We start from the raw sequence: 7,447 nt of genomic DNA, 5'->3' as shown, positions 1-7,447 counted from the left end.
ATGTCAGTGAGGTCAAGGGTCGCTGCATTACTTAACTTATCGGGGTCAAGGGGATATTGGGCTCGGCTTGTATCAGTTTGAGCTTCGAAGAATTAGATGATCTGATGGAGATGTATAACATCCTGAGAGGACTTAATGTGAATGTATGAATCCCTTTGTGGCAGAGACTAGAAATGAGTGGACACAGTTAACAAATAAGTGGCCTCTCATTTAAGATGGAAAAGTTTTGCTTTTCTCTCAAAGGTTACGAGTCTTTGAAATTCACTCCCTCAGAGCTGCACAGGGTGGTGGCTCAATGGTTAGCACTGCTGCCTCACAGCATCAGGGCCCCAGGTTTGATTCCACCCTCAGCCAACTGTTTGTGTGGTGTTTGCACATTCTCCCTGTGTCTGTGTGGGCTTCCTCCCACAGTCCAAATGATATCCGGATTAGGGTGGATTGGCCATGGGAAATGAAGGGTTACCAGAATAGGGTAGTTGGAATGGATGGTCAGTGTCAACTTGAAGGGCTGAACGACCTATTGCACGCTGGTCGGGATTCTAGAACTGCCTGGAGCCTGTAACTTACCAGATGATACGTGGACACTTTTCGTACACTGCTTTTATTCAAGCCTGCAGAGCCACTTCCATAAGTTGGCAACAAACCCCCCAGATGATCAAGTACATCTGTTTGATATACTGTTCAATTATTTTAAGAGCAGCTTACCTATACCAAATCAACAGTATACACTTGTCTTAGGGAAATCCACAGTCGATAAATGTCGTGCTGGAAAAACACAGCAGGCCAGGCAGCATCCAAGGAGCAGGAGAATCGACGTTTCAGGCATAAGCCCTTCTTCAGGAAGGGCTTAAGCCCTTCTCCTGCTCCTCGGATGCTGCCTAGTCTGCTGTTTTTCCAGCATGACATTTTTCAACTCTGGTACTCCAGCATCTGCAGTCCTCACTTTCTCCGTAGGGAAATCCACATCCAATTACGATTAGTAGTTCTGGTTATTTTATTTGTCTTACCTTATTGGATTTAACCAACGACAGCATCTCGACATTTGCCTAATTACAATATCCAATGTCTATAGAGTACATTTTTTTGTCATGACTGTTACCTTGAACACTGACTTGTGATCTCTGCATTGTTGTCAAAGTTCCTTATTTGTCTCTTCATTGTCAAAGTTTTACTTTGCCGAATTCTTCCTGGCTTTTTGCAGATAGCACCTTATATTCTGCTCGTCAACATTTTCCTTTCCAAGTCTGTACTGAGGATTTCATGAGAAACTTCAAGATTGTGGTGAGACTGTGGAACTCACTACCACAGTGAGTAGTTAGGGTGAAGGCAAGGGTAAGCAAGCCAATACAAACGATTGTCATTATCACCAGATTCACAGCACAATTAAATTAAAACACACAATGTCCCTCAGAATTTCTCAGCTCTTCCTAGTCAGACTTGAAGAACAGATTTTGCACACCAAAACTATAATTTAAATAAAAATTAACAATTATAAATACTGCAACTTTACTCAGGCAAAGTTAAACAAGATAATTTAATTAATAGCAATGATCATGCCCCCACCATCTCACAGACAGAGACTTAAGGGGTAAATTAAAAAAGAAAATAAAGAAATTACCAATTCAACCAGTTTCCAACAATTGATTTCCAAGCTTTTGTGCAATTTTTGGACGATGAGTCGTTCACACACACATAACCGTATATCTAATTTCAAAGTCACTGCTGAATGTGAATGGTTGTCCCGATGCATTCAGCGACTTCTTACAGACTGCGACTCATTCCCAGAAAAAGCCAACAATTCTTTAACTGGACAGAAAAAAAAAGAGTAGCTTCTGGGCTCAACATGCTGCAGCTCCCACTGGAAGCAAAGTTGGACGGAGGGAAGTCCAGCAGGAAACAAAAATAGCTCACTGACTCTCCACTGCCAGAACAGGCGGGAGTTTCAGTCCTGGGGGTGACCCACAACAGCTTCACCGGTGTAATCCGATTGTTGGGAGCACTGGTGCCCCCACAAGTTGCAGGTCAACAAAAACCTCCACCCACACTAGGGGCTGGCAAATGGCCTCTCAACATTGTGGATCCGCCAGTGCCTCAGCAGATGGGAAGAATTGCTGAAGGCCTTCCTGCACTCGGGGCAGGGGAAGGGCCTCTCCCCGTGTGGACCCACCGGTGTGTCAGATTGGAGGAATGGCTGAAGCCCTTCCCGCACTCAGGACAGCTAAAGGGCCTCTCCCCCGTGTGGACTTGTTGGTGGATCTGAAGGGTGGAGGCCTGTGTGGATGCACCGATGGGTCTCCAAGGCAGAGGGGACACAGAAACCTTTCCCGCAGTCGCCACACCTCCACAGTTTCTCCACAGGGCAGGATTCCCCGGGTTTCTCCATGGCCGAAGCTTCAGCCGCACACAAATGTGTGTAGAGCTTCTACCCGCCATGATATCCTCTTTCCAAGCCGTATTATTGTTTCAGGCTCCACAGTCCACTGCAACAGTACAGTGGCTCATCCAGTCCCACTGCTGCTGAAAACGTACTGAAACAACAATGAAAATACTTTGCTCCTTTTCACAGAATCATAGTTGAAAATCATTGTGGTCCAGATGGATTGAGTGACTGTCAGACATTGACGTCAAAGTGAGGACTGCAGACACTGGAGAGTCAGAGTCGAAAAGTGCAGCGCTGGAAAAGCACAGGTCAGGCAGCATCTGAGGAGCAGGAGAGTCAATATTTCAGGCACGAGCCCTTCATCTGTTGATTTTGAAACTTCCGTCTTCAGATCTCCATTATTCTAAAAAGAGATCACAAACATCAATGTCAGTCCAGGGTAGAATTGGGTGTTCTGAATTTCTACTCTGTGGAATATTCTTTTCTTTTGTTATTCCACAAAATTGAAAGCACTATCCCACTCTCTCTCCCCCTCTGTTCTCACTCCACTCTAATTCTCCTGAAGGTGCTGATTCAGGATCTCACAGGGCAGAAAAGCAAAAACGTCAGGACCGACATCCCTCTGAATTTTGGATACCTCCACCTGAGTTAATATCTATCACAATATTGGGATAGTGCCGAGAGTGAGCAGGTCTGATTTTGGGAAGAATTGTTTTTAAAACGTGCCTCAATTCAGGGTGAACCTGCAAAGCAGCTTCTTGAGGAACAGCCAGACACAAAATGGTTAACGTACCCAGGAACGGGGGAGAAAGTGAGGCATCAAGGTATTAAGACCAACACCAGAGAGAAACCAAACAAAGACGTGGCAAATGTTTGTGGAAAGTCAGATTCACAGAGATATACAGCACAGAAACAGATACTTAGAGCAAACTCTTCCGTGCCGATCAGACATTCTAAATTAAGGTAGTCACATTTGCCAGCACTTGGCCCATATCCATCTGAACCCTTCCTATTCATATACCATCCAAATGCCTTTTCAATGTTACAATTGTACCAGCCTGCGTCACTTCCTCTGGCACCTCATTCCATACACGCACCACCCTCTGCGTGAAAACAATACCCCTTAGGTCTCTTAAATCTTCACCACTCCCATCCCCGTCCCCGTCCTCAGCCTAAACTTATTAACCTCCAGTTCTGGACTCCCCCATCCCAAGGAAACCACTCTATCCCCGCCCCTCTATCCCCGCCCCTCGATTTTATAAGTAATCTTTCTGGTTGACCCGCCCCCCAGTCTCTGGCACGCTGGGGAAAACAGCACCTCCCACCCTCCATCCGGCTCTCCTCACCTTGAATTTGCAGTATCTGCTCCCTCCCTGGGTTCACTCCAGTTGCTACAAGTGAACAGATCCCCCCAGATGAAGAGTTGCTGAGAGGGAGGAAGTGAGTTTCACTCTGAAACGGACATGGCCACTTCCGTGTTGTGACGTCACCAGTGCCGCACTGCGCTTGCTCCGGATGGCGGCCGCCTGGATCGCACTGCCCTACGCAGTTTGCAAAATTCCTTCCTTTCAGAGAATACCCAGAGTGTGGAAGCAGGTCATTCGGCCCAAGGAGTCCACACCGACCCTGCGAATGGTAACCCACCCACACCCATTTCCCAAACCCTATTGCTTTACATTTAACCCTTACTAATGCACTTAACCTGCCCATCCCTCAACACCATGGCTAATCCACCCTAACCTGCACATCCCTGAACCTGACGGAACAATTTAACATGGCTAATCCACCCTAACCTAGACAGATGACGGCCAGAGATCCTAAATTAATGTAGTTCCACTTGCCAGCATTTGGCCCATATCCCTCTAAACCCATGCTATTCATGAACCCAGATGTCTTTTAAATTGTGTCATTTTTCCTCCGGCAGCAGGTTCCAAACATCCGTCAACCTCTTCGTGAAAAAGTTTCACCTCACCTCCCTTTCTCCATTCACCTTAAACCTAAGCTCCTCTAGTTCTGGACCCCCCCCCCCCCCCTACCATGGGGAAAAGACCTTGGGTATTCACCCTATCCTTATAAACTTCTATGAAGTCAACCTTCAGCCTCTGATACTCCAGGCAAAATATACCGGAGGTATTCAGCCTCTCCCTGTAGCTCAAACCCTCCAACTCTGACATCAGCCTTATAAATCTTTTCCACCCCTTTCAAAGTTTCACAACATCTTTCCTACAGCAGGGAAACCAGAACTGAATGCAGTATTCCAAAAGTGGCCAAACCAAATGAACTGCACAGCTGCAAAAGGACCTCCCAACTGCTATACTCAATGATCTGATCAATAAAGGAAAGCATACCATGGTCTCTTTGTTCTGCAACACTCCCCTTAACAGTGCCAGTCCTGCATCGATTGCTTGACCAAAATGCAAACCACACATTTCTCTAAATTAAACACCATCTGCCATTCCTCAGCACATCTGATCAATTCTAGTTTATATTTATTTCCTCTTATTCCAGACAAGCTGAAAATCTCCAATCCACACACTCTCCCTCCATTCCCACTTTGCTGAATCTAATCCCTGCTTTTTCTCATCCTAAAGGGTCTGATTCATGCTGATTAACAGGCCCACACTCAGAGGGGATCCAATTGAAACATACAGAATACTGAACGGCCTGGACAGAGTGGATGTTGGGAAGCTGTTTCCAATGGCAGGAGAGACTGGGTCCAGAGGGCACAGTCTTAAAGAAAAGAGAAGACCTTTTAGAACGGATTCAAGGAGAAACATCTTCAGCCAGAGAGCAGTGAATCTATGGAATTCCTTGACACACAAGGCTGTGGAGGCCAAGTCAATGAGGATATTTAAGACTGAGACAAATAGATTCTGGAGTATCGAGGGGTCCCGGGAGAAAGTGGGAGAATAGGGTTAACAAACTTATCAGACACATTTGAATGGTAACAGCAGACCTGATGGGCTGACTGACCTAATTTCTGCTCCTGTCTTCCAGTTTCTTACTGTCCTGGACACAGAATTGGGGGCAGGAGTATGCCATTTGGTCTTTCAAACCTGCACCAGCATCGAACAGATCATAACTGGATATGGATCTACCTACATCTCGGTGGATAAGTTGGGAATTTTTCACTGGAGCACAGGAGGTTGAGAGGTGACCTTTTTAGAGGATTATAAAATCATGAGGGGTATAGCAATCATGAGTTGAATGGCAAGTGTCGTTTCAAAATGAGGAGCAAATTTTTAAGGTGAGTGGAGAAAGATTTTAAAAAGACATGAGGAAAACCTTTTTCTTTTAAGAGAGTGGTTTGTGTGTGGAATGAAGAAATGGTGGATGCATGTAGAGTAACAACATTTAAAAGACATTTTGATAAGTACATGAATAGGAAAAGTTTGGAGGAATATGGATGAAACCAGGTGGGACTAGTTTAGTTTGTGAATATAGTCAGCATGGACTCATTGGACTCAAGGGTCTGTTTCTGTGCTGTTTGACTCTAACTGTTCTGTACTGGTCTTAAACCATTTTATTTCCTTCCCCCACAACCATCCACTTCTTTGTTGTTCAAAAGTCAGATAAACTCAGCTTTGAATATATTTAATGACCTCCTATCTGCACAAAGACATCCCCACTTCTGAACTCAATTCCTCTTGCTGATATACCACTTGCCTTGCTGATTGCTTACTACACCTGTCTGACAACTGGCATTGACTGGCATAGAAGGATGCTGATGCCCCTTTGTACATCCACACATCATTCCTGACGAAAGACTCGTACCCATAAAATCGACTCTCCTGCTCCTTGGAAGCTGCCTGGCCTGCTGTGCTTTTCCAGTGTCACACTTTTTGACTCTGATCTTCAACACCTGCAGTCCTCACCTTCATCCACATCCCAATATCACCATTTAAACAATGCCCCTTCTTTGTTTTTTTTCTTCCCCCACAGCAAAGGATATAACTTCACATTGAAGTATTGGATTTGCCATGTGTTTGCCAATTCAGACAGTCCTGGACCAACATTTCCTGAGTCTGCTCCTTCCTGGATTCAATCCGTTTCCTTTCATTTGCTACAAGTCAGCAATTTAAGCCCACAATGAAGAAAAGGGCATGAGAAAAGTGGACAGAGGAAGGAAGTTGCAGTCTGGGGTGAAACTTAAACTTCATTCAGAGAGAGAGGTGCAGGACAACTTCCACATTCAGACAATAGGGGATGTTCTGATTGGCAGGATGACTACCAAGCTTCTGGTCCTCCAGGAATGCCCCAATGGCTAAATGTCGCGCCCCATTTCAGCGGAAACTAGGAGCATGCGCATTTTTTAGCTGACAAAAATAACAAGCGCCGTTCTTGCTGACACCGAGGAGCCTGTGCAGTATGCTCTGTGAAAATGCTGCTATTACTGACAAATTTTAAGGGTCCAAATGCCAATAGATAAAAAAAAGGGTAGACCCACAATTTATTTTCCTCCGTGGCTCCTCATTATTTTTGCTAGTTACCGTACGTATACCCCTCATGATTTTACAAGTTTCAATAAGGTCACCCCTCAACCTCCTATGCTCCAGTGAAAAACGTCCCTGGCTCTCCTAACTCAAACCATCCAGTCCTGACAACGTCCTGGTACATCTTTTCCAAACCCTATCTAACAGTGTTCTTCCTATAACAGGGCGAACAGAACTGTACTCAGCATTCTAAAAGTTGCCTCACCAATATCCTATACAACCTCAACGTGATATCCCAACTCCAATATTCAATGGTGTGAACAGTGAAGGCAAGTGTGCTAAATGCCTTAACCACCCTGTCTACCAGTGATGCAACTTTCAAAGAACTATGTACTTAAACCACGCCCCATGTCTCTGTTCTACAACATGATCCAGGGCCCTACCAGTAACTGTACAAGTCCTGCCCTTTGTTTTTGTAGCAAAATGCACTCCTCGCTTTTATCTATACCTCTCTCATACACATGATCTCTCTCAGAGACACACTCCCACCACCCAATATTCACACCTTCACAAGCTTATACTCCATCACACTCTTGCATTACCAAACATGCACACAGGCAAACGCTCTTATGCA

At 45.2% G+C, this 7,447-nt stretch overlaps 1 pseudogene; it reads right to left on the bottom strand.

Moving 5' to 3' along the window:
* Positions 1–1,515: 1,515 nt before the first annotated feature.
* LOC148142912 (uncharacterized) overlaps positions 1,516–7,447 on the bottom strand; it is a 40,335-nt pseudogene continuing 34,403 nt past the window's right edge.

The sequence above is a fragment of the Chiloscyllium plagiosum genome, unplaced genomic scaffold (genome assembly GCF_037043375.1).
Source record: "Chiloscyllium plagiosum isolate Xiang-an unplaced genomic scaffold, Cpla_swu_hap1 HiC_scaffold_27, whole genome shotgun sequence".
NCBI lineage: Eukaryota > Metazoa > Chordata > Chondrichthyes > Orectolobiformes > Hemiscylliidae > Chiloscyllium > Chiloscyllium plagiosum.
This window is presented reverse-complemented; position numbering and strand designations above follow the sequence as displayed.